At 41.1% G+C, this 25914-nt stretch overlaps 1 protein-coding gene across 7 annotated transcripts in view; it reads left to right on the forward strand.

Moving 5' to 3' along the window:
* Positions 1 to 25914, forward strand: part of CELF1 (CUGBP Elav-like family member 1) — a 71842-nt gene that overhangs the window by 13378 nt on the left and 32550 nt on the right. For 2 of the 7 annotated variants that reach the window (XM_027114738.1, XM_027114742.1), the window contains exon 1: positions 23208 to 23238. The exons of 2 other annotated variants lie outside the window; for them this stretch is intronic. The gene's annotated coding sequence lies outside the window, so the exon portion shown is untranslated. Of the gene's footprint in view, positions 1 to 23197; positions 23239 to 25914 lie in introns of those variants that run through there. 3 more of the 7 variants (XM_027114744.1, XM_027114727.1, XM_027114740.1) reach the window with 3 other exon arrangements.

Below are 25914 nucleotides of genomic sequence, written 5' to 3' on the forward strand. Positions count from 1 at the left end.
ATGGAATATCTTTTTTTTGATGTGGACCAATTTTAAAGTTTTCATTGAATTTGTTACAATATTGCTTCTGTTTTGTTTTTTTGGCCTTGAGGCATGTGGGATCTTAGCTCCCCAACCAGAGTTAGGAATAGAACACGCAGCCCCTGCTTTGGAAGGAGAAGTTTCTAGCTCTCTTTTTTTTTTTATCTATTTATCTATCTGTTTGTCTGTTTGTTTATTTTTGGCTGTGTTGGGTCTTCGATGCTTCACGAGGGCTTTCTCTAGTTGCCGCGAGGGGGGCTACTCTTCTTTGAGGTGCGAGGGCTTCTCATTGCAGTGGCTTCTCTTGTTGTGGAGCACAGGTTCTAGGTGCATGAGCTTCAGTAGTTGTGGCTCGCGGGCTCTAGAGCGCAGCTCAGTAGTTGTGGCGCATGGGTTTAGTTGCTCCACGGCATGTGGGATCTTCCCGGACCAGGGCTCGAACCTGTGTCCCCTGCGTTGGCAGGCGGATTCTTAACCACTGCGCCACCAGGGAAGTCCCTCTGTGGAATATCTTGATGTCTGTTGTTTACCTTTAGCTGACAGTATATCTTGTCTCCTTAGGTCCATTTTTTTTTCTCTTTAGACTTGTGAATTTGTGTTTTACTTTTATAGTACGGTTATGAATCTGGTTTCAACACATTTTATCTTAGTGGCATTTATATTTAGGGTTTTCAGTAATTATTAGTTTGAGATCAGGGGAAGATTTTTATGAGCACAGAGACACTTCTTGAGCTTTGTTCCAGCTGCTTTCTAGCTCTCAAGTTATTGTTGTTATCAGGCCTAGGAAAGCTGAAGTTTTAGATTATTACTGTGAAATCAAGTTCTATTTTTATTTATTAATGTTAATTTGTCTGGTGTAACTTTGCTCTGGGCTAAGTAAGACATAGAGGAATGTTTTCTTTTGAATTCTGACTGCTCTACTTCTCTTAACAAACCAGATCCACAGATTAGACTTGTAAATGATCTGTTTTCTTAAGGTATCTTCTAACAGAATGGGTCTCAGGGGAGCTGAGTGCCAGCACACATTTAGCTGGGAGTGACAGTTCATCTCCCTGAATTACATCCCCTTTGTCCATACACAGCAATTTTGGAGGCAAGACTTGCAATTTAAACTCTGTTCTGGTCTAATCAGTGTGATTTATTTTATAATCAGTTTTATTTATTATAATTATTTTGTGTGATATGTTTCTGACATAATCATGTAGGGAAGCTGAAATTTCTTGAGTAGAAACTTGCTTTGGAGAACTTTGAAGTCTTGATAGGAAAATACTGAATATAATTTATGCTGTATCATGATCTGGAAGCATACGTAGGTCACTGAAACTTTATTGAGCTGTATTTATTTAATTGTTTTTATGAATAGGGAGATTAAAACTTGGAATACATTTAACTCTTGCAAGAGAGTCACTAAAACAGTTAATATTTCTTCAGAATTGTATACTATATGGGAAATAATCATGGAAAGACACCAGGTTTATTATATTGTTTTTATCATATGCCATTTTTGTTTAATAGCCTCTGTGTGATGCATTTACAAGTCCTTTTTTTTTTTTTTTTTTAAGCTTGCAAACTACTGAACTAATGTGGGTTATAGATTGTGGTGCTGGGATTGGGAAACTACTTAAAAATAACCCTTTTGGACCTGCTATATTTCTTGAAGGCAGCTTGCTGAAGAAAAATTAGATCAGGCTTTCTGGATTGCTAGATCCAGACCATCAAAAAATGCTCTGACCGGGCTTCCCTGGTGGCGCAATGGTTAAGAATCCTCCTGCCAATTCAGGGGACATGGGTTCGAGCCCTGGTCCGCGAAGATCCCACATGCCGCGGAGCAAATAAACCCATGCGCCACAACTACTGAGCCTGTGCCCTAGAGCCCACGAGCCACAACTCCTGAAGCCCAGGCGCCTAGAGCCCATGCTCTGCAACAAGAGAAGCCATCGCAATGAGAAGCCCGTGCACCGCAACGAAGAGTAGCCCCCACTCGCTGCAACTAGAGAAAGCCCGCGCACAGCAACAAAGACCCAACGCAGCCAAAAATTAAAAAAATGCTCTGACCAAAAGAAAAAAAAGCCTGCTGGATCCACCCCCAGGAATCCTCGTGGGTCCCCATGGTAACAACCTCCTTGCTTACAACTTGTCACTGTGTAACTGTCACTGGGGTTCAAAGAAAAGCCAGTATATCAAGAACTGTGTGGCATTAACTACTCCTTGGTAAAATGCTGTTGCACATTTGCAACAAGCCAGAAATAGAAAGTTAAAGTTTCTGTGTTCCATTAATTAGATGCTTTAAAAAGCTGCCTAATTATGGTAAGGTGCAGTAGTGGGAAGGTGGTGGGTGGCCAAGGCAGGCATAGGAAGAAGCCATAGGCTCCGAATGTTAGGACCTTCATTTTCTTCTCTAAACCTTTCATTTTCCAAATGAGGGAAGTGAAATGTGTTACTTAAGTTCACATAGAAGCAGAAGCAGGATGCCATCCCAGATCTTCTCATTTTCCAGGACGGTTCTGCTGTCTCTGCCCACACATCACATTTGCCATGCCTCTACTTTTCAGAAACCAAGTATCAGTTTCTGAGGTTAGGAAAAGACCTTAGAGGTCATGCAGGGGAATTTTCTACCCAGTGGAGGAATCCCTTCTACAGCATCCTGGGCAGGTGCCCTCTGCCTCTTCCCTCAGGTGGGGGTTACCTATCTAGTTAGCAAAAACCCCACTGCCTGACTTCAAAGAGAAGATAGTTTTACATGGCTTTCCCATTTTAAAGCTATAAGCTTTATTTTTCTCCCCTTATAAATTAGCAATTGAAAATCAGACCGGAATGTTTCTCATTAGCCTGTTTATCTCCGTTTAAGTCATGCTTGTCAGTCATGACAAGGCAGATAATTCGTTAGAAGAATTATGTCATGCCTAAACTCTAGAACTTTGAAAAGATAATGCCATATTTGGAACAAGCTAGTCCTTTAACAGCTGAGAGGGAAGGATGATAAATGCTATATTCAGCTTAAAGTATTTTATAGCGTGCCTAATAAGATGAGATGATGGTGAGCTAAAGAGTATCAAAGAGGCCTCAAAATATTTAAAAAATAAAATCAAAAGCCAGATAGGCAAGCTATTTTTTTTTTTTTATGGTGCATTTGTGACTGTTTTTGTCATTGTTTAGAGTAGGTTCATTTACACAGAAGTGAGTTTTGGATTCAAAACCAACATTATTTTGGTAATTATTAATTACACGTACCAAAAAAGAATTTTTTTTAAGGTCCATTTCTTGGATGTCATTGTTGCTCAATATGCCAGTCATTTAATGTCCCTTCAGTAAGTGCTTCAGCTTTTATTTCACTTTTCTTCTTTCCTAACTGCTTGAAAGGTAGTAACAGGTAAACATTTAAGATTATTAGCTTGAGGTGTTTTTTTTATACCTTTTAAGCAAAGCATAAATGCATATTTTCTAATAAGGTATACAGAAATGTTTTCAGTTTCTTATACCCACAGATACTTTTTCCTCGAAGAATTTACCATATTTAAAAATGGAGAATTTGGCTCCAATGTTAATTTTTCTTTCTGTCTTACCAGAAAGTTAAAGTGGAAATGCTGTTGGCAGTCTTTTGCTGTCTTGACTTCAACACAGTAGAGAATGCTATAATGAAAATGTGGCTGAGTTTTTAATATTCTGGAATTTCATGACCACCAGCACGTCTTGTTGTGCAGCCAGGGTAATTAAGGTAATCAAATATTTTAGTCATTAGCGGGTGTGGCCTGGCTCTGAAAGAAATCTCTAATTGTAGCCTCAACCCAGTGCCCTTTTCCCTCATTTAGTCCAAAACATATTTATTATTTTTGTCATTATTCTGGTTCTTAATTTGACCAGTGAATTTTTGCTTAAAAGTTCATCATACAGTTTTTCTTGATAAGAAAGTATGCTGAATTACAGTGTAATGACAGAAATGAGCTGTTAGACTTCACGTTTTGGGTGGGAGGTGTGGGGAGTGAGAGAGAGAAACGAAAAGGAGAGGAAGGGAGGGAATGAGAGAGAGGAAGAGAGAGATGGTTTCATCCGTACCATTTTGTAGACAAGGAAACTTGAGGTTAGGAACCTCAGGGGGAGGATAGTAACTTATTGGGGGCATCCAGCTATCAAGTTGTAGGTCAGGGCTGGGCTTTGAGTCCACACTCCAAAATCTGTGCTATTTTCCTTTCCTTTTCTTGCTTCTAGAGGCTAAGCCTCATGAAAATAATGTAATAATTGGGCTTCCCTGGTGGCGCAGTGGGTAAGAATCCGCCTGCCAATGCAGGAGACTCGGGTTCGAGCCCTGGTCCAGGAAGATTCCCACATGCCGGGGAGCCACTAACCCTGTGCACCACAGCTGCTGAGCCTGTGCTCCAGAGCCCGCAAGCCACAACTATTGAGCCCAGAGTGCTGCAACTACTGAAGCCTTGCACCTAGAGCCCGTGCTCCGCAGCAAGAGAAGCCACTGCAATGAGAAGCCTGAGCACCGCAATGAAGAGTAGCCCCTGCTCGCCACAACTAGAGAAAGCCCGTGTGCAGCAACAAAGACCCAGCACAGCCAAAAATAAATAAATAAGTAAATAATAAAAAAAAAATGAAATAATTTATTTTTGTAACCACTCCTTTTCATGTAGTAGTATAATTTTTAACTGTTAATCAGTAATGTAAATTCATTGTCTTATTTTAGAAGTTCTTACCATTGAGTTAGGAAAAAATGGGCGTATCTTTTAACTGCCCTGGTAAGATACTGTTTGCGTACCTTAACTAAACTGTTTACCTGTTTTCTTGTTGAAAAGTAGGAGTGATTTAACCCTAACGAAAGTGGCATGGAAATGTGGTTTTAAGGTAGGTAGCATTCATAGCATCTTCGTGTCTTTAAAAATAAATGCATGGAGTTCCTATGGGCAGATAGGTGGGGGTATCCCTCCCACAGGTCATTTAGTAGGTGAGAAAACTGGATGGTACATCTTTATTTGGTTCCTTAGTGAGAAATGATGTGACATGAAAGACAGCCATCTCCCTTTTTTTACCCTTCTTCTTAAAGTCTGGTCCCCATCTTCCAACTCCCATGCCCCACAGCCATCCTTTTGGCTCTGACATTGCTTCTTAATTCCAAACAGCCATATTCCATGAGCTCCTAGAAAAGAGAGAGAAAGAAATCACCAGTCTCTTGGCTACCTTGCAGTCAGTGCCATTTTTACCAAATGGTCTGCTCTGTGACCATGTCCTCTTTTGACTGGACCCACATTAAAGTGTGTCCCAAATGCTATCTTGATATATGTCCTCACTAGCAATCTTGTTTTTTAAGTCTCCATTTACAGGTTGATTCACAGTGGGAGGGAGAGCCATGTTCAGAAACTTTCTGATAGCCTGATTTTTCTTGTCTTTCATCTCTTTGCTTCTATTTATGTTCTTTGTACCTCTTCCTTGAGCTTGCACCTTCTGCATAGTTGACTGTATTATATCATCTTTGAGGCTGCAAAATAAAAGTTGGAAGATTTTAAAGTTCCCAGAATAATGTTGTCGCCCACATTGCACATATGTCACATTTTGAGTTTACTAGTTAAGCCTCTAAATATGTACTTTATATACAGTATGTGCAGTGTGATGACTTAGGTTGCCATGAGAACCTAAAAATTTTAGGCTTAAATGGTTCAGTAACAGACACATTTTTTTCCTTTATTGTCTTAGAGGAAGGCTAGGTTTTTCTTTTATCTAATATACTTTTTACAAATTGAGATATTAGGCAGTGGCTATTCTCAGATATCACGTCTTGCTGACAGGATGGGTAGCTTCTTTGTTTGCCTATTATCAGTCTTCTTTATTCCAATCTTCCATGCTCTAGTTTTTTCCCTCTCTACCTGTCTCCTATTACTTTCTGTGCTACAGGATAGAATTAGAAGTAGGAAACTGGAGGCCTTAGCTTCTTAAAAAAAAAAGTACACCTGGTAAGAGAGGAAGTATCTAGTGGGATGTTCCTCAGCAGATCTACAGAATTCCACTCTCCTGTAAGCCTCCTGAGGTGAGCTGTGGTAGTAAAATTTGCTTGGGAAAAAAAAATTTTTTTCCTGAGGCTTTTTTTTTTTTTTTAATTGAAGTTATGGTTGATTTACAATAGCTTGAGAATTTTTTTTGAGAAATACTTATTTGTTTATTTAGGCTGTGCCGGGTCTTAGCTGTGGCACATGGGATCCTCATTGCCATGTGTGGCCTCTTTAGTTGCGGCATGGGAACTCTTAGTTGCGGGATGCCTGTGGGATCTAGTTCCCTGACCAGGGATCAAACCCAGGTCCCCTGCATTGGGAGCTCGGAGTCTTACCCACTGGACCACCAGGGAAGTCTGAGAATTTTTTTTAAAAGGCATTATGTTAGTCTGCATCTAAAAACAATTGAGATTCTTTTGAATTGGGATATATTGTTTTGAATAATTTCTTGGCCAGGGTGACTTGTTTATTCTTGACTAGGTTTAGTCATGAAGATTGCCTTCTTATTGGACTAGGAAGTGCAAGAGGAGATGACAGAATGTTAGAGATGGAACAAACTATATATCGTTTAGTCTTTGGTTCTTAAACCTGTTTTGGATCATGGACCCCCTTTGAAAATCTGGTAAAAAGCTATGGACCCATTTCCCTATAAACATAAATTAAGTACATAAATATATTTTACATATATATAAAATTTTGCACATAATATAGTGGGGTTTATGGCATGCATGAAATATCCATGAATTCTACAGGTCTGTGGACCCCAAATGTGGACTCCTGATCTGGTCCGATACCATTTTTCACTTGAGGAAGCAGGTAACAGGAAAGAAATGACTTGCCAATGGCCATACTATAGGTGTGTATAGCCATTTTGATTTTGTGGTTATACTTTAACCACCCTTGCTGTATACAATTGTGGTGTTCTGCATTGTGTTGTTTATCTTTACATAAGTAATCTTAATGGGTAATTAAAGCTGTGATCTCACCCAAAAAATAACATAGTAGTCCACAATAAAATACACTTTGGGAAATCAAAGTTGCTATAACAGGCCTGCTCAGAAAAATTAAATGTATTTAAAAAAATGTATAAGACACTAACACAGTTAAGAGATTTTAAATAAAATGTTGAACACTTGCATGTCCTTGTTTTGTGGGACATGAAAATGCCTCCATTGCTGGAATTCTGCTGTGGTCTTTTATCTTTTTTTAAAAAAAAAAAAAATTAATTTTTGGCTGCGTTGGGTCTTCGTTGCTGAGCGCCGGCTTTCTCTAGTTGGGGCGAGCGGGGGCTACCCTCTTCATTGCGGTGCGTGGGCTTCTCATTTTGGTGGCTTCTCTTGTTGCGGAGCACAGGCTCTAGGCGCGCGGCTTCAGTAGGTGTGACACTCGGGCTCAGTAGTTCTGGCTCACGGGCTCTAGAGCGCAGGTTCAGTAGTTGTGGCGCATGGGCTTCGTTGCTCCGTGGCATGTGGGATCTTCCCGGACTAGGGCTCGAACCTGTGTCCCCTGCATTGGCAGGCGGATTCTTAACCACTGAGCCACAAGGGAAGTCCCTGTGCTCTTCTTTTTCAGCACGTCAAACAGAGTGTGGACAAGGCTGTGCCTTGCACTGTGAGATCTAGGTGGTGGGATTGAGAGATCAGTTTTGCCATAATTTGGCATAATTTGCTCATCATAACTACATTACCTACAAAAGGTAAAGAGAAAATTTCAAATGGTCAATTTGCCTATAAAATGTACTAAAGTAAATAATTATGGTGAACCAATTAATTTTAAGAATTTGAAGGGTTTTCTTTTTTTCAGTTTTAGAGAAAGCGTTTTGCTGGGGTGCAACCTAGTATGTTTATTTATGTCCCCCCAGCAACCTAGTATGTTTATTTATGTCCCCCCAGCAACCTAGTATGTTTACTTATGTCCCATAAACTGGAGGATTGTGCACACACATATACCAGACATGTCAGTGATGGAAAGGAGCTAGGCAATGTTCTCTCTGGAGCTCCCCTTCGCAACTGGGTGACTTAGCAAGTATTTTGTAATCAGAGATCTCAAATGCACAGTAAGTATTGGTTGATTCATTGAGAACTAAAGTACAGAATCATTTGAACCCATCAACCATGCATTTTCTTTCCTTCTTTGGTTGCCTGCCCTTTTTTTTTTTTTTTTTAAAACCATGCATTTCTTATCTTTGGAGAGTTCACTCTGGCCAGAAATTAAGCTTTTCATATATTTCACATTGAGATGAATCTGAATGAATTGTTCCAAGCAAAGTAATTTTTAGAACATAAACATTTGACTTCTGATTATATAAGCCAGCATCCTGGGAAATATATTTTAAAAGTTGTATCAAATTTATTTTAACTTGTAAATCAGAAGAAAAGAAAAAGAGAGACCTAAAACTGTCTGAGAGTTGGAATGAGACCTTCATTCTGAAAGCAGCAAAGGGCCCGTGAAGTCTAGGACCCTTCACACACATGCGGAATAACCTTTTTTGCATGTTAAGTTCCAGGATTTAAATGATAAATTAAGCCTCATGGCTGCTGCTGGCCTGGTAAGAGTGCAGCCTGCTGAAGTTCTCACAGTGTCTTTCCTGTTTGCTGTGGCAGAGGGATTCTTGGTGTAAGTGACTGAAATTATCGGGAAGTTCCTCGGCCAAAATAGAATCTCAAACCTTTCTTCAAGTACCGGCCTGTGTGTTTCTGTTTTTTGTCTGGAGCATGTGAACACAGTGCATGTGTGTGAGATAATTGGGCTTTCACTAATGGCCCCCTTTCAGCAACCATGTATGGATAAAGCTGTTCAGGTCCCTGCTCCTCCCTCTCTGAGCAGGGAGGAGGACCTGTTTTGCTGAAGCTGCTGTTCCACTTTTCAGCTTTCTATATTTGTACAGCAACAGCAGGAGCAGCCCACTAGCTCGGCCGCGTGGCTGCCCTGTGCACCCATCCTGGCTCTGGCCTGCTCAGGGCTCAGCCAGGGCTTGCAATTTGTGTTCTTCCGTGCATCCATCTGTCTGTCTGTGTACATTTCTGTGGAGGACTGAGGTTTTCAAGTTGAAGAGGTGACCCGTTTGTCTTTTTTGTTTTGTTTTGTCAATTATAAATGGTAAAGAATGTTTCAGAATCTTGGGGATGGGGTGAAGAGACAAGATTTGTATTATTTAACAAAATATATTTTAGGGAGAGGATGCCAAACTGGTAAACATAGTGTCAGAAATGGTCTCTGGGTTCTTTTAGAAACTTTTCTCATTAAAGTAGTAGTGTTTTTTCCCTTTTGTTTTTCACTTGTCACAAAGCCCAGTTCTTAGGGGTGGAAATGAATTCCTTTCCTGGCACACAAATTTCCTGATGTAAGATTTGAGTAGAAAAGGCTGAGACACGTTTACCCCCTTAAGAAATGACCTCATACACATCTTTTTGGAAGAGGGTACAGTAGAGGCTAAGCCTCTTCCCTTGGCCTTTTGCCGGGAAAGGAACTGTGGGAAATGCCCCATTGCTTTGGGCTTTGCAGTGGCCTATGTTGTTTGCACAGATTCAGAGTGCTTTGTAACGTTTAGCCTTACCAGAGGGCTTGTAATGTTTTTTGGTGTCATGTCTATTTAAGGAATAGTATGGGACATGACATGCAGACAGATTTCAGTTTATTTCCAAAGAGTATTGGATTTGTTATATATTTAAGGAGTACTCTCGTGCTTTGTTATGAGATATTCTGATTAGACAGAAATGAATTGCTCGATCTTGATCAACTTAAGTCTGATTTCAAGTTGGTTTCTTTGTTTTACCCTTTCCTTTTACTCCCCTCCCCCATCCCCCCCATGAGTCATAAGCATGCTGAGTTGGGAATAGAACTTGTCAGCTGAGTAGGGATGAGACAGTTCTCTGCACATATTTGTAACTGTGGCCCATGAGGAGAGTAAAGGACTTAAAATGCTGGAGAAATACAGTCACTGAGGCAGGTTCTTCTGTGGCTGTGTGGTATGGTTGCAGGGTTCCATGTGACCATTTACTGATGTATTCTACCTTTGAATCACTTAGGAGTCTGTTGTTCTGTGACTTGTCCATTGTTGGCTTCAGGTGTATGTGTTTGTGTAGGGCCTAGGACCTGGTGCTGAGTCTCTCATGGGTCCTACATACTTGATGACTTTATAAAATACTGTTGAGTGTGGCATTAAGTGGGCTTCAGCTTCCCCTTGGCAACTCTTAGTGCCTGTCTCATTTTGCCATTCTACTAATGTTTTCTCATTTATACCATGAATCACTATATACTCTCTTTAGGGTCTATCATTGGAGATTAAAATCAGTGGCAGCTCTCTGATTTTACTGCTCAACCTCAATAAAGGACTCTGTGGTTTAGCACATCTCTATTTCAGCTTTCCCTTTGTTCTTGATCTTTAAAAAAAATTATAATTTTCCTGGTCTCATTAGTTGTTATTTTTTTCATTGTATGCTTTTTGAAAGCTTCCATAAATCCTTTTTTGATATGACGTGGGAGGGTAATAAATAAATGTTTATAAATAAATAAGTGCTCTTAGAACAAGTGGTTCAGTATTTCGTAATGAAGGTTACACTTACACTGGACGCGAACAGGCCCAGTTGAAGATTTGTCAGCCAGTCATTGCCTTCTTATCTACACCCCTCCCTCTCCTTCTAATAGGAAATATTTCTGTATAATGTTAGGTACTCCATTTTGTTGGGATTGACATCTACACACTGCTGTATTTAAAGTAGATAACCAGCAAGGATCTACTGTATAGCACAGGAAACTCTGCTCAATATTCTGTAATAACCTTAATGGGAAAAGAATTTGAAGAAGAAAAGAAAAAAATTAAATTAAAATCTTACGTCCTCCATTTTGAAGAGAAACAATCCTCTCCCACCATAGGCACCAACCTTAGTGCCTGGAATAATAATGATAGCAAAAGTTTATTGAGTGGTTTCTGTGTGCCAGGCAGTGTTCTAAATGCTTTTACATACATGAGTTTTAAAATTCTAACAAACATCTTCTAAAGTAGTTACAGTTACCATAACCATTTGGCAGATGAGAAAACAGGTATAAAGAAGTTAAACAATTTACCCAAAGCTAAACCTGGCTAGTAAGCTCAAAACTGGGATTCAAAAGCAGTGGTGTGGGAGCTTCCCTGGTGGCGCAGTGTTTTAAGAATCCACCTGCCAATGCAGGGGTCACGGGTTCAAATCCTGGTCTGGGAAGATCCCACATGCCACGGAGCAACTAAGCCCATGCCCCACAACTACTGAGCCTGCACTCTAGAGCCCACGAGCCACAACTACCAAGCCCGCGTGCTACAACTGCTGAAGCCTGCGCGCCTAGAACCCGTGCTCCGCAACAAGACAAGCCACCACAATGAGAAGCCCGTGCACCGCAATGAAGAGTAGCCCCCGCTCGCCGCAACTAGAGAAAAGCCTGTGTGCAGCAACGAAGACCCAATGCAGGCAAAGATAAAATAAATTAAAAAAAAAAAAAAAAAAAAAGTGGTGTGACTCCAGAGTCTGAGTGTAGGGTGCATTATAGGCTTATAGTCAATATTTGACTCTTAATTTTATTAACACGTTCTGAGTTTTATTTGGGGATTTTTGAATCATGAATCAGTTTAACCCAGTTTCATTTTAGAATTTCCTTCTGAAAATGACTATACTATATGACTTTGGTTTTGCAGGTCTCTGTCAACTAATTCATTTTTTGATGATAAAAAGCTGGAAGGCAAATAGTCTGTGAAGCATTCCCAGAATTACTAATTTATCTCTGCTGGTGCCAGACTGTTTACTGAAGATATTGAAAGCAGAGTTAATTTTAGTTTCTTTAACTCTTGGTTCCTGCGCTACACATCTTCAGGAGAGGCCTTCATAGGGGAGCATGGGAAGGGAAGACTGGCAGATTTTACCTAATCCACTAGCTGTGATCTGTGTTAGTGTAACAGGATAATAGGGAGATGTGTTTAAAAGAAATGATGATGGAAGAATTATTGGTAGGCTGAGTAATTTCAGTGGAGGGTAGCAAAAATGTTATTCCATCTTAGACGTGATTAAATAGCACAAAAGTTTGATTTAGACAGGGAAGAATCAGTTCTTCTAAGGTGTTTGTCTCTCTCAAATTGATGACAGATTTTCTCTAACCGTATATGCTTTCCCTTGTGTATATGCTGTCCTATGTGTTTTTGTTTTTTTTTTTTGCGGTACGTGGGCCTCTCACTGTTGTGGTCTCTCCCGTTTCGGAGCACAGGCTCCGGACGCGCAGGCTCAGCGGCCATGGCTCACGGGCCCAGCTGCTCCGCGGCATGTGGGATCTTCCCAGACCGGGGCACGAACCCGTGTCCCCTGCATCGGCAGGCGGACTCTCAACCACTGCGCCACCAGGGAAGCCCTGTCCTATGTTTTTTGTTTGTGTAAATCTTGTCTTCTGAACAGGGATGGGGATTGGGCCTTTTTTGTACCCTCTCTGCTTCTAGGTATCAAGTTGGATGTTCTCTATGTGTGTTTTTTGATGGATAGATCTTCCATTTTACAGAGAGCTTGTTTTTGTAAAAATGAAATCAAAGCACTGACAAGTTTAATTTTGTGGAACAGTGGGATTTTTTTTTAGGAGTGATTTGAAGGAGGTGACAGAGATCATATAAATGGGTATTTAAATGTGAGAAGCACTTTTAGGAGCACAATTTGAGAGTGATGAAAGCATGATAACTGAAGTCACTTTTTTTTAAAGTGACAGTATTAAAGAGATATTTAGAATTTGCCCTAGGGCTGCACATCCTTTGGGATGAATCAAGTCATGCTGAACATACGCCCTGATTGGCTGAAAAATTACACAAAGGTGTAATTTTTGTATTTTCTGGCATAAAACCTAACTATCTCAAGAAGCGTCTCTACAGAAAGAAGTGGTTTCTGGTTTTGTAGAATTATGACCTTAAGAACAGAAAGAGATTGAGTAGAGTTTCCTGCTTTTCAACAGAATAGGACAAACCTCCTGAGACAAGACCATATGGAAGCATCCTGCTGAGTGCCCATGTGTTTAGGGTGAGGTTGGGGCAGATGGTACAGGCAGGGTTCCTGGCTGCTTGGTCAAAGATTTTGGAGATGATAGAAGTTAGGTGTTAGGTACTGTGGAAGAACTGTTGTATGTTGTATATATTGGGCATGTTAGCCTAAGAGTTGGGAGTGAGCTCAGTGAGAGGATATTGATGTATTTGGTAGTGTTGGGGGTAAGATAAGGGAAAAGGTGGGGAGATGCTGACCTGGAATGATAACCTGCAATTCGATCTTAACCTCCTTCTGAGATTAGGGAGGGGGACACAAGATATGGTGTGAGAAACAAGATTCCAGATCCCTGGCCTCTTTTGTTCTCTAGAGCCTTCAAGCAAGATATTGCAGGACTGTAGGATTTTTCTATTTAAGCTTGAAGCTGTTTTGATTCCTTTTTGAGGTACTAGGCCAAAAGCTGTATTTATAGAACTTGTTTTGACACATTATCTCACCCTGTCCTTTGCCTTCCTTACTGGAATCCGGCTAATGTTGCACTCTGCCTGGCAAGAAGGGTTGATTGAAGAAATGTACACATAGATATACAGCTGAGTGATTGAAAATACCTCCAAACTTTGTAAATAGTCCAGCTGTAATGTTTGCAGTCAGTTGAGTTGCTGGGATAATTTCAAATGGTATAATATAATTACTCAGCTCACACATGGTAGGTATACTGCTGGTTAACCTGGACATTGGCTGTTTCCACACACAAGTTTCTGGCAAAGCAGGAAAAAAAAATACAAAAACAAGGTGCTTGTTTTGTAACAGAGCTTGAGTTGGGATTTTTCTTTGTCCCTCATAATTTCAAGAGTTTTCTTTAAAAAAAAATTTCTGTAGAATAGATAGCATATCCATATGTAGACAATTCAGTCAGTATTCCACTTCTGCAACCTTGTTAGCAATTTTTTCTTTATCCTTCCAGAGATATTCTATTTATGTACAAGCCATGTGTAAACCCTTTCTTTCTTTTTTTTTTGGCTGCGCCACGATGCTTGAGGGATCTTAGTTCCCCGACCAGGCATTGAACCCGGGCCCTGGCTGTGAAAGTGCTAAGTCCTAACCACTGGACCGCCAGGGAATTCCCAATCCTTTCTTATATAAATATATCCTCCTGATCAGTCCTTAGTGGTACATTGGAACTGCCTTTTTCTCTTTAATAGCTACAGAGTGTTCTATTGTGTCTCTGTACTATAGTTTATTTAACCAGCACCCAACTGATACGCATATATGTTTCCAGTTTTTGCTATTATAAACAATGTTCTTATGTATGCCCCTTTGTGTACATCAGGTGTAAGCTTATTTGAAGGCTGTATTTCTAGAACTGGAGTTGCTGAATTGCTGGATTCAAAGGGCATGTGCAGGTTTCACTATTGATAAGATATTTAAGATCATTTTTTATATTTTGCAAGTGCTATTATCAATTGAAGACTAGAAAGATCTTTTTTGTAAATTTTATTAAAGTATAGTTGATTTACAACGTTGTGTTAATTTCTGCTGTACAGCAAAGTGATTCATTTATGCATATATGAATTCTTTTTCATCTTCTTTTCCATTATGGTTTATCATAGGATATTGATTATAGTTCCCTGTACTATACAGTAGTACCTTGTTTATCAGAATAGAAAGATCTTAATGCAGTGTCAGTCAGACTGCTACGCCAGGGCTTCCCTGGTGGCGCAGTGGTTGAGAGTCCGCCTGCCGATGCAGGGGACACGGGTTCGTGCCCCGGTGCGGGAAGATCCCACATGCCGCGGAGCGGCTGGGCCCGTGAGCCATGGCCGCTGAGCCTGCGCGTCCGGAGCCTGTGCTCCGCAACGGGAGAGGCCGCAGCAGTGAGAGGCCCGCGTACCGCAAAAGAAAACACAAAAAACTGCTACCCCAAACAATTACTGGAATGAACATATGACCTGAAAGAAAAGACCTACGGAGACTGTCCTGAAATAAGTTGAACTATCAAAACCAGCAACCATTATTGCTGGAGAAGAGGCATGTTGCCTAGGGTAGGGAGGAGTAGCCCCTCCTTTTAAAAAAAATTTTAGGGGACATGGTGATGGTAGCTGAATCTGCAAGCCAGATATATTTCTTTTACTCTCAAAATGTTAGTTCCACCCATTTATGATCTCTGCCTTAGAAAAACATTTGTGGTCCATGTCTCATTCAGTCCTTTTCCCTTAAAACTACTCAGATGGATATCATGAGACCAGTCATCAAAATCAGCCTATAGGGGGCTTCCCTGGTGGCGCAGTGGTTGAGAGTCCGCCTGCCGATGCAGTGGACATGGGTTCGTGCCCTGGTCCAGGAAGATCCCACATGCCGCGGAGCGGCTGGGCTGCTGGGCCTGCGCGTCCGGAGCCTGTGCTCCGCGATGGGAGAGGCCACAACAGTGAGAGGCCCCCGTACGGCCAAAAAAAAAAAATCAGCCTATAAGTTCCAAGTACTTGTTATGCTTAAAGTTTAATAATCACCTCAGAAAAATAAAAGCAAACGAATATTTTGAGTTCCCCTCCAAAAAAGCATTTTACAGACTGGCTTATTTTACCAAATAGAGTGCTGTGACTCCAGAAAGTAAAAATCTTACTGGCTGCTTGTGGAACCTGGGTCACTTAGTCCGCTATCTTCACTTTAGTTCCCTCATCTGGAAAATGGGAATGAAAATGCTGAAGAATCTCCTTTGAGCACTCAGGAGAATAAAGTCATTTCCAGAAGGTTATGTATTATAGAAATGACTCTTCAGAGACATCAAGATTATAAGGTAATTTAAAAAGTAACTCTGACAGTGTTTTAGAAAAAAAAATTAGTCACATTCTGCCTACATGGTACTAACATATGGTGCAGCCCTGATGAGCTGCACAAGTGGGCTGAAATCAAAATGCATTTGGAGAGAGGAGCAGTAGTGACTCACTAGATGAGACAGATTTGGCCTTATGGCCGGGCAGTGAAACTAAGGCGGAACTGGTGGTCTTTGAACATGCCAAATTTCAGGAAATGATACATGAATATTATGGGAAATTGGAATGACTGAGGCTTTGGGTGCAGATTAGGTGCTTTGTCAGTGTCTCAATCCTTGTAGCCCTCCTCTGTATCTTTAGAACCCCCACTTCTTCCACACAGTGGGGAACCTTTGCTGCCTCTGACTTCTGTGCATGGTTCCCTGTGTCTTTGGGAGGTGGAAGCTGCTGGGCAAATATTTAAGACTGATATGCCTGGAACATTGGGTTCAAACTAGAAAGATACATAGGACAGTTAGCAGTTCTTCCCGGAGAAAGCTGCACATTAGCTTAGCTACCATATGTAAATTGCTGCTGCTACATCCAGCAATTTTGTTGCCCAGGGCTGACAGTGCTGCCAAGGAAACAGGAGGAGCTAAAGACAGAATGAGATTCCTACTCCCCTCCCCCTGCAATAGAGAGCTGTATGGGGAGGAGAGAGGGAATACTTAATGGGGATTTGAGAATTACTTGGAGAGTATAGGCATTTTGGGAGGAAGTAGGAAAAGAGATTTTTTAAAATGTATTTTGCATTCCCTGTCTGCCTCACCTGAGCACCTCCAAAATGGAATGCCTCTTAGGTGAGATGAACTCTTGTTTAGCTGTGTACATAGTCGTATGGAAAGATCATATAACTAAACGGGAGATAAGATGGCAGATCAGGGAAAGGAAGAAGAACAAAGTCCAACTCACCACCATTCAACTTTGTGAACCACTTTTTGTAGCAGTTTCAGAGGATTTAATAATTATGTTGGGGCTTACCTGGTGGTGCAGTGGTTAAGAATCCGCCTGCCAATGCAGGGGACACAGGTTAGATCCCTGGTCCGGGAAGATCCCACATGCCACGGAGTAACTAAGCCCGTGCGCCGCAAGTACTGAGCCTGCTCTCTAGAGCCCGTGAACCACAACTTCTGAAGCCCGCGTGCCTAGAGCCTGTGCTCGACAAGAGAAGCCACCGCAGTGAGAAGCCCGCGCACAGCAATGAAGAGTAGCCTCTGCTCGTTGCAACTAGAGAAAGCCCACGCCCAGCAACGAAGACCCAACTCAGCCAAAAATAAAAATAAATAAAATAAATTTTTTAAAAAAGGAAAAAAAAAGATGGTGGCTTTGTCAGATAGGTGTTATATTTATTGTTTGTGATATACAGATAAGGAAGATATTGGCAAAGTCAGGCTTTATGCCAATTCTGACTCTTGATTCTTTTTTTTAATAGATTTATTTATTTTATTTATTTATTTTTGACTGCGTTGGGTCTTTGTTGCTGCATGTGGGCTTTGTCTAGTTGCCGCGAGTGGGGGGCTACTACTCTTTGCAGTGCGAGGGCTTCTCACTGCGGTGGCTTCTCTTGTTGTGGAGCATGGGCTCTAGGCGTGTGGGCTTCAGTAGTTGTGGTATGCGGGCTCAGTAGTTGTGGCTCGCAGGCTCTAGAGCGCAGGCTCAGTAGTTGTGGCACACCGGCTTAGTTGCTCCGTGGCATGTGGGATCTTCCCTGACCAGGGCTCGAACCCGTGTCCCCTGCATTGGCAGCGGCTTCTTAACCACTGTGCCACCAGGGAAGCCCCCTGACTCTTGATTCTTAAATATGGGCTGCTCACAAGAAAAATGTTTATAATTGTCACATGAAGAAAGTGTTGCCATTTTGCATAACAGTGTTAACACTACTGAACTGTACACTCAAAAATGGTTAGATAGTAAACTTTTCTTTTTTTTTTGGCCGCACTGTGTGCAGCTTGTGGGATCTTAGTTTCCTGATCAGGGATCGAACCCGTGTCCCCTGCATTGGAAGTGTGGAGTCTTACCCACTGGACCGCCGGGGAAGTTCCTGTGTATTTTTTACCACAATTTTTTTTTTTAAAGCTGGGGAAAAATTGTTGCCTCTAAAGAGAGGATGAGCATGCTGGCCAGTGGCGAAGGAGATGAGGTTGAGATCTGTTTGTAATCTTCTCTCCTAGGGTCGGGGAGAGAACACACGTAGATGACTCAGTCAGTAAAGAATCAGAAGCCCCAAACTTAAGTGTGAAGCATGGAAATAGTAGCCACAGAGCAAGTGTCGGAAGGGCGGGGGGAACGGTTTTTATATACCCCACAGAGGAAGTGTCGCGTTTTATCCCTGCTGACCAAGACAAATCAGAGCTAAGCCTGATGTACAGGACTCAGGCTGTTTAACATGGAACAGTTTACTACTGTGGAAGGAGATGCTCTGGGAGTGATAAGAATAGAAGAAGGGCATTTACTGTGTGTTTCAGTGTATCTGTTTAATCCACCTAATCACCCCCATTTTACAGATGAGCAGAACAGTTAGTGGTTAGTTTTTCAGTCTTGAGTCCACCTATTTGTTGCTGAACACTTTTACACATTTCATTTGATGCTCTAGTCTTTGAGTAGATTCTACTCACTATTAGTTGTGATGTGTGTGCCCAGGATCCTGAATTAGAATCTGGTAACAACTGCCATTCCCTGGCTGCAGGTTCCTAGGGAAAACAGGTAGAGTAGCTAATCCAGACAAACTCAACTGGATTTAGCACTAATCCCTGGTGGAGTTCTGCATCATGAAGAGCTTGGCTAGCTAGGATAGCTTCCAAAGTTGATCCTTTCATCTGGTTATTTGGCTTTCTAGGGTATGGGGGTGGGAGGACATGCAGTTTTCCAAAGCAGTAAGCCCAACCTTCTTATTGAGCCAGCCGTATAACCGGAGGAAAAAGAAAGAAGTGAGGGCGTTGCAAACAGTCTAAAAGGTAACAAACATTTTTTAAAAGCACGATTTTCCTAAGTCATTCCTATTATTTGTCTTCTCTTCCAGTTAGAGATTTGTACAGTGGCTTGAGTGTATTCTGGGCATCCATTTGGTTCCTTTTGAGATAATGTGTATAGTTAAGTCCTCTTTTACAGGTGAGGAGATTGACACTTAAGAGATGTTAATGAACTTGATCAGAGTCACACGTCTACTGAGTAACAGCAGGAAGTTTTCACTACCTTTAATCAGATCTCTCTCGGGACAGTTGAGACTTTGGACATTTACCTACTTAACAAGATTTGCCTAAGAAAAAAGGTCAGGTTCAACTTTATGGAGCTCAGCATTTTAAACGGTCTTTTCTGTGGTTTGTGTGCATGATCTTCCTTATAGATAGTTCTTAACTTGATGTTCTACAGGACCCAGACTGTTCATTGTAGAGCAACTTATTACAGTGGAAGGAGATGCTCTGGGAAAGATGTGGCTAGGAGAAGGGAGTTTACTGTGAGCTTCAGTGTATCTGTCAGGCTTTCAACCAAGGTTCCAACTGCCTGGCATTATATTCATTCCATCCAACTCCTTCATTGCCTGGATTCATGTGATCTTGAGAGTTACTTCATTGTATCTTTTCTCATCTGTAAATGGAGATAGAATAGGTAGGAGCATTAAATGTAAAGCACTGAAAACACTGCATGGCGTACAGTACTCAAAACATGTTAGCTTTTATAATTGTAGCCACTTGTAAATGACTGGACATTTCTCCCTACTTTCTGGTGATAAGGTGTGCAGATTTTAAATACCATATACCATCAATTTGAGGATGCACGCATTTATTACCATTGATGGCATCTTAAATTCCTTGATTTGTGATAACCTGTTAGATTCGAAGAGAAAAATCTGTGCAAAAAACTATTCATCTCAAAGCTGGATATAAAATCAGTGAATTATCTATTGTTTTAAATTATCCAGGCCTGTTTTCAAATTTCCCAGGAGACCTATGGTTACCCTGAGGGCCAGGAGAGGCAAACAGGTAGGATCTGCCTTGCCCCCCTCTGTCTTCAACCTGAACAGCTTCACCTTTATGTTTATGGGAAAAACACTGCATTTAAAAACATTTCAAAAATCTCTCATCTGGATAGTTCAGTTCTTCTTTAGCTCCCTGCTTTATTTATATCCAGGTATTATTGAGAGCACTTACTAACAATTGTTAGTAAGTTAGTGAGTCATGTTCATGAGGCTAGGGTCATGGGTTCAGGCCTTATGTAGGTCACTGAGAATTACTGTGCCTGTTACCAGCCTCTGCATCTGGAGTTTGGTTCAGTGCATACTATGTAAGAGCTGTTGATGGTGACTGAGTCAGTGACCATTTATCTTACTGTAAAGGACTATGTTTTGTTATTTACTCAAGATACAGGCCAGCAGAAAACTCTGAAAAATAAGAAAGGTTCATTACCTTGCCTACACTAAGGGAGGTGTGTAGGAGATCTGAGACCTTTCCTATCAGCCCTGAGAGATGGTACTGTTCATTCACTCTTGCATCCTTGAAATATGTAAGTTCCAGGATATATTCCAAAACCAAATATAAATTATTTCCAGATTATTTATTGTGGGATAGGTACTTTGCCTTTCAGAGTCCCCTGTACCACTGACTTGCCAAGTACAATTTTAATACATCATGGCAGGTCATGTTTGGAACATCTAAACATATCACGAGCAGACAGTCCTCCTTGTTTCCCTCCATCCTCGTCTGTTGCGTTGCTCCCCACCCCACCTAACTTTTTGGTGCTCCTTTTCCCCCCCTAACTCTTTTCACCCCTCTTTGGAACCACCTTTATGCCTCCACACATAGTGATTAAGAACATGAAGGTAAGATTAATAGAAATAGACTCTGTGGAGCTCCAGGGAATTACAGGACAAAGGTAGTTCAGGCTTCCTCACAGATCTTAATGCATTTAGTTTGGTTCCCCACAGAAATGAAAGATGTAAAAAACTCAAACCTGAAGCTTTTAGTTTCTATTTAGCTTTCCTCTCTCCCCAAAGCATTTCTGTTTTCTTACAGACAAGGCAACAAAATGTAGGAAAATTAAAACTGGAATGACAAAGCTTTTAGAGAAAATACTTGGAACTTTCCTGGTGGCGCAGTGGTTGAGAGTCCGCCTGCCAATGCAGGGGACGTTGGTTTGAGCCCTGGTCCGGGAAGATCCCACATGCCGCGGAGCAACTAAGCCTGTGCGCCAGAACTCCTGAGCCTGCGTTCTGGAGCCCGTGCTCCGCAGCAAGAGAAGCCACTGCAATGAGAAGCCTGTGCACTGCAATGAAGAATAGCCCCTGCTCACCGCAACTAGAGAAAAGCCCATGCGCAGCAAGAAAGACCCAGTGCAGCCAAAAATAAAATAAATTTTAAAAAACAATAACACCATTCACTTAAAAAAAAGAAAAAGAATCCGCCTTCCAATTCAGGGGACACGAGTGCGATCTCTGGGCGAGGAACTAAGATCCCACATGCCTCAGGGCAACTAAGCCTGCATGCCCACCAACTACTGAGCCCGCGTGCCTCAATGAAAGATCCCGCATGCCGCAACTAAGACCCGATGCAGCTAAAAAAACTAAATTAAATTTTTTAAAAAAGAAAATACCTTCTTGTGTTGTGTATTAGTCTTCCCACTGCCCTCCTGCAAGTGACTAGGGCCTGTGTGGAGGAAGATGGTGTGTCCTTTTTTTGTGTGCTTAAGTTTTCTTTAAAACGTCTTCGGGTGACTTAGTAGGATGATTAATATCCTACTTATGTGTTTGTTTTTTAAATAAATAATTCACTTTCCTTTTTCTCTTGGCTATGCAACTAAGGTTGTTCCTTAGCCCCCTATATATAGGGCCGCTATGTTCTCTGGGACCTAGATGTGTGTCCTTCATACTTTTAATATAATGGCCCTTCTTAACAACCCCAGGCCCCCAGGCCTCCCTTTTGCTCTTTGTATCCTGGAGATTCCCCAGCTAGCATGCAGTATGAGTCTGGTCTCACAGGGTCACACACTAGCAGTGTTTCTCAACTGTTCCATGCAACATATTGGGAAACATGACTCCTTGGTCTTTTATTTACCCTTTATATCTTCCAGAATAAAACTAACAAGTAGACATTTAACTTGTTCTCTACCCTCCAAGGTAACAACTACTTCAGAGCCCTCTCAAGACACACTGTCTCAATAGAAGTTTATACTGCCTAGATGGTCACATTTCTCAAGAGAGATAGACCATGGGCTCTGGAGTTAGAATCCCTCATGTAGATTATTTTAGCATCTAAATTCTTAGAGTAATCCCCACCTTAAATGGTTATAATGATACAGGATTGAATGAGGTGTTGTGAACTTAGAAAATGTAAGTTCCTTTCCACTTAATAACTTGATGATGTAGGCAGGTCCAAGAAAGTGCTTTTAGAAGTTTTTTTTTGTTAGTGTAGACTTTGCATTAAAATGGTTGGGAGCATCATTACTTCATTAGCAAAATTGAAGACCAATTAGGTCCATATGAAAAGTCAGATTAAGTACTCAAGCACCCATTTTATGTCAGTCAAGAAATGTCTTTGTGTTCACGGAGGGTAGGTAGAGTGTAGTGTCTCACAGTGAGTTCTGGTTCTAGCTTTGTCTTTGAGAATTCTTACACTTTCCAGAGTAGACTTGGTGACTTTCAGCAGTTCTCTGTAGCCAGGGCCAGGCAGAAAGTACAGTTGGCAGGAGTTGTAGGTGGAAGTTTGTAGGAATTTGGGCAGCTTTTATAGAATCAATCTTGCAAGATTGTTCAATAATGTTTAAAAATGAAACAGACTGGTTTTGTGGTTCCTCTGTTTGCTTTTACCTTCAATTAACTTCCCTATCTTCCGATTTTTTGTTGGTTTCAGTGGTTCACCACTGTCCTGGGGCCACCAATATGCATTTACAAGGCAGGAACTTGGGGTTGCCTTTGAAGAGCTTTATGCCTGGCACCAGCCTATTCAGGAAGGTTGGTTTGGGGAAATATCATGGCCTCTTCACATTAACAATATGATCGTTAATTGCTAAAAGGATTATACAACCTTTAGCTTTACTGTAGTTTCCCACCCAAAAGCAGATGCTAAAAAATGATTGTTTTGGTGACCTAGCTGTGCTACAGTTCAGCTTCATAAATCCTAGTCAATGTTTTGCTGTTTGTTGTGACATTTTGTGGTAAGCCTCTTCTTAAGCCTTTTAGTACTTTAGTTCTCCATTTTTAAGTTGATGGTGTTCTTAAATTAACTTTGAGATGTGAAATGTAATTTATCGTTAAGGTATTGTATACTTTAAAAATGGGAGAGGGAGAGTTTGTTTTTTATCTTCAGTCTTGGTGACAAAGGGGCTTTTCCTTGGAAAGAAGCTACATATCTGGAATTATGAGAAGTATAGGCATGGCCCACTTATTTTTCTTTCCTTGGTTTTTTAGAGTGAAGACAGTAGTCCAGAGAGGGAGGTGGAAAGCTACAGGTATGGGCTAACTGCTGGATGGGTGTGCTCTGTGGTTTTCTTTTTAACCTTCTTGCATGAGGCCTGTTTTGCAGAAGTGAAAAAATTGCCTTCAGAAAGGTGATGGCTTTTTTCCTACATTATGGGATAAATTTCCTGTTCCTAGGAAGCTAGATTTTTTTTTTTCTCTTTTTGAACTCTTTCTCCTTAGCTGTTTCCCAAGGCAGGCTTATCTCCCATTTGAACTAGCTGCTGCCTAGTTCTAACAGCTGGGGCTGGGCAGAGGGTGGAGAAGGAGAGGGGAGAGGGGAGGGAGGGGAGGTATGTATATGTATGTACATCTACACACAGCAGCTGCCCAGCCAGCTTTCTTTCCCCTTTGCACTTCATAGCTGGAAGATCCCAAGTAAACAAGAACAAGGATGAGGACAGAACGTAGTGGATTTCACACAGATAATATTACCCTCCTGGAACCAGAAGTTGTTCAACATACTGATTTTTATTTATTTATTTATTTTGCGGTACGCGGGCCTCTCACTGCTGGGGCCTCTCCCGTTGCAGAGCACAGGCTCCGGACGCGCAGGCTCAGTGGCCATGGCTCACGGGCCCAGCCGCTCTGTGGCTCGTGGGATCCTTCCGGACCGGGGCACGAACCCGTGTCCCCTGCATCGGCAGGCGGACTCTCAACCACTGCGCCACCAGGGAAGCCCAACATACTGATTTTTAAATCAGCACTGGGGCCTAAATAAAGCTTAAGCTTACACTATATTGTTATCAACTAACAATTACACTTAAGTTCCAGAACTATTTTGGGACCTGAAAATATGACCTGATTTGAATGGTGGTCACAATTTGACAGGACAGTTTATTTGGTCAGGGTTAGTTAGTCCCAGAAACTCCAAGGAAGGCTCTGAGCTTAACACTTTTGCTGAGAGCACTAAGCATGGAAGAATGTCTTTCTGCTAGTCCTTTGACACTGACTGGGGAGAAGATAGTAGTGATTAAGGATAGGGAGAGGAAATGGAAAAAGATTTCAAAAAAGGTAAATTTTCTTCCCTTCAACCTTGTTCTATCTTCTCATACACCATATATGATAATTTTACAGGCAAACCAACTTGCACACAACAATTACTAAACTTAGTGCTTTTTGTCTTACAGTGGTTTTGGATTTGGAATGGAAGTTTTTTTGTTTTTTTTTTTAAACTGGAAACTTTATCCAGAGAAGATATGCTTTACAATTCTTGGAGGTATCTTAACAACCTAGAATGAAACTCCTGTCACAGAATTTGGATGCATTTGCTCACAATCTGGAAATAACATAAGCCCTAGGGAAGGAGGAAGGGGGCTTTCTGCCCACATCCTATCAGCAGTCCTTAATTACTAGAAGTGGTTGAGCCTAGCCAGCAGGGCACACAAGACCAAAAAGCAAAAAATGCAGGCGGGAGGCCCAGGAACAAAATCCAACTCGCAGAGATCCTTGGTGGGCACCAGTGTTTTTCAAATTTTAATTTATTGCCAGGTTTTAAACATGGGGATTTCAAGTACAAATGGAACTTTTTTTAAAATAATAATTCTATTCCTTCTTTTCTTTAAAACCCTCTCCCCCCTTTCAGGAATTTTTTCATTGTCTAGATTCTCATGGAAACTCAACAAAGATTTTTTGTTTTGTTTTAAATTATATTTAACTGTCACATTTTTGCAAAAAGTCTCCCACAAAGTGAGATGTCACAGAGATAATTAGCAGTTTAGGTCAGTATATTTTTGCATATGCAAGGTACTAGCTTGGGAGTTTTAGGAGACCCACTAATTACATTAGAAGTACTAAATTTTGGAAATGAAATTCAAGTCCATAAAGGTTTTAGGCTAAATTTTAAGTTATTCTGGTTGGTTATTTTCAAGTGGTATCAATTGGTTGCTTCTTTTCTACATCCCTTATGTACCATTTAACTGCCAGAAGCTCAGGGGGTGGAGGGGGGAAGCCAGTCTACTTAACTGTCTTAGGTTATGACTTTTCCCTAGGTTTTTGTACTTTTCCTTAAATAGACTAATGGTGGGGATTTTTAATGACATAGGCTCTCTTTTATAATTTAGTAGTAGGCTCTAATTTCCTCTATGCTCATATAACCAGACTTCACATTTTTGCCCTTTAAAACACATTTAGATTATTGAGATGGAAGTATAAAATCCCTTCACCTGTCACTGAATTCCCTGGTTACATCAATCAAGATAGACAGCCTGTTGTTCGCACGTACCACCTGGGCTTTTTTGCTCACCTATGCTTTACTTTGCTCTTTCACTCTTAACAAAACAAATGCTGTGATTTCTAGCATTTCTCTCTTCTAATCCAGTTTTTAAACTGTTTATTCCCTTCTGATATTCTTTTTTTTTGGCATTTTTGAATTTTATTTATTTTTTATGCAGCAGGTTCTTATTAGTTATCTATTTTATACATATTAGCGTATATATGTATACACTATGTATATGTATGTATATATGTATACTCAATCTCCCAATTCATCCCACCCCTTCTGATATTCTAAATGCAGGGTGTGCTATTCTTTTGAGGGTTTCCCTTATCCTCTGATCATTTTTAATGATTTGGGTTATTAATGTTACAGCAGGCTGACTGCTCCTACCCTCACACAATTAGACTTTAAATTGTTTCCCTTAGAACAAAGTAGAGAGTATTCAAGGCAA

This window comes from Aethalodelphis obliquidens, unplaced genomic scaffold (assembly GCF_003676395.1).
Source record: "Aethalodelphis obliquidens isolate GAN/ISIS:26980383/991018 unplaced genomic scaffold, ASM367639v1 scaffold14, whole genome shotgun sequence".
Classification (NCBI taxonomy): domain Eukaryota; kingdom Metazoa; phylum Chordata; class Mammalia; order Artiodactyla; family Delphinidae; genus Aethalodelphis; species Aethalodelphis obliquidens.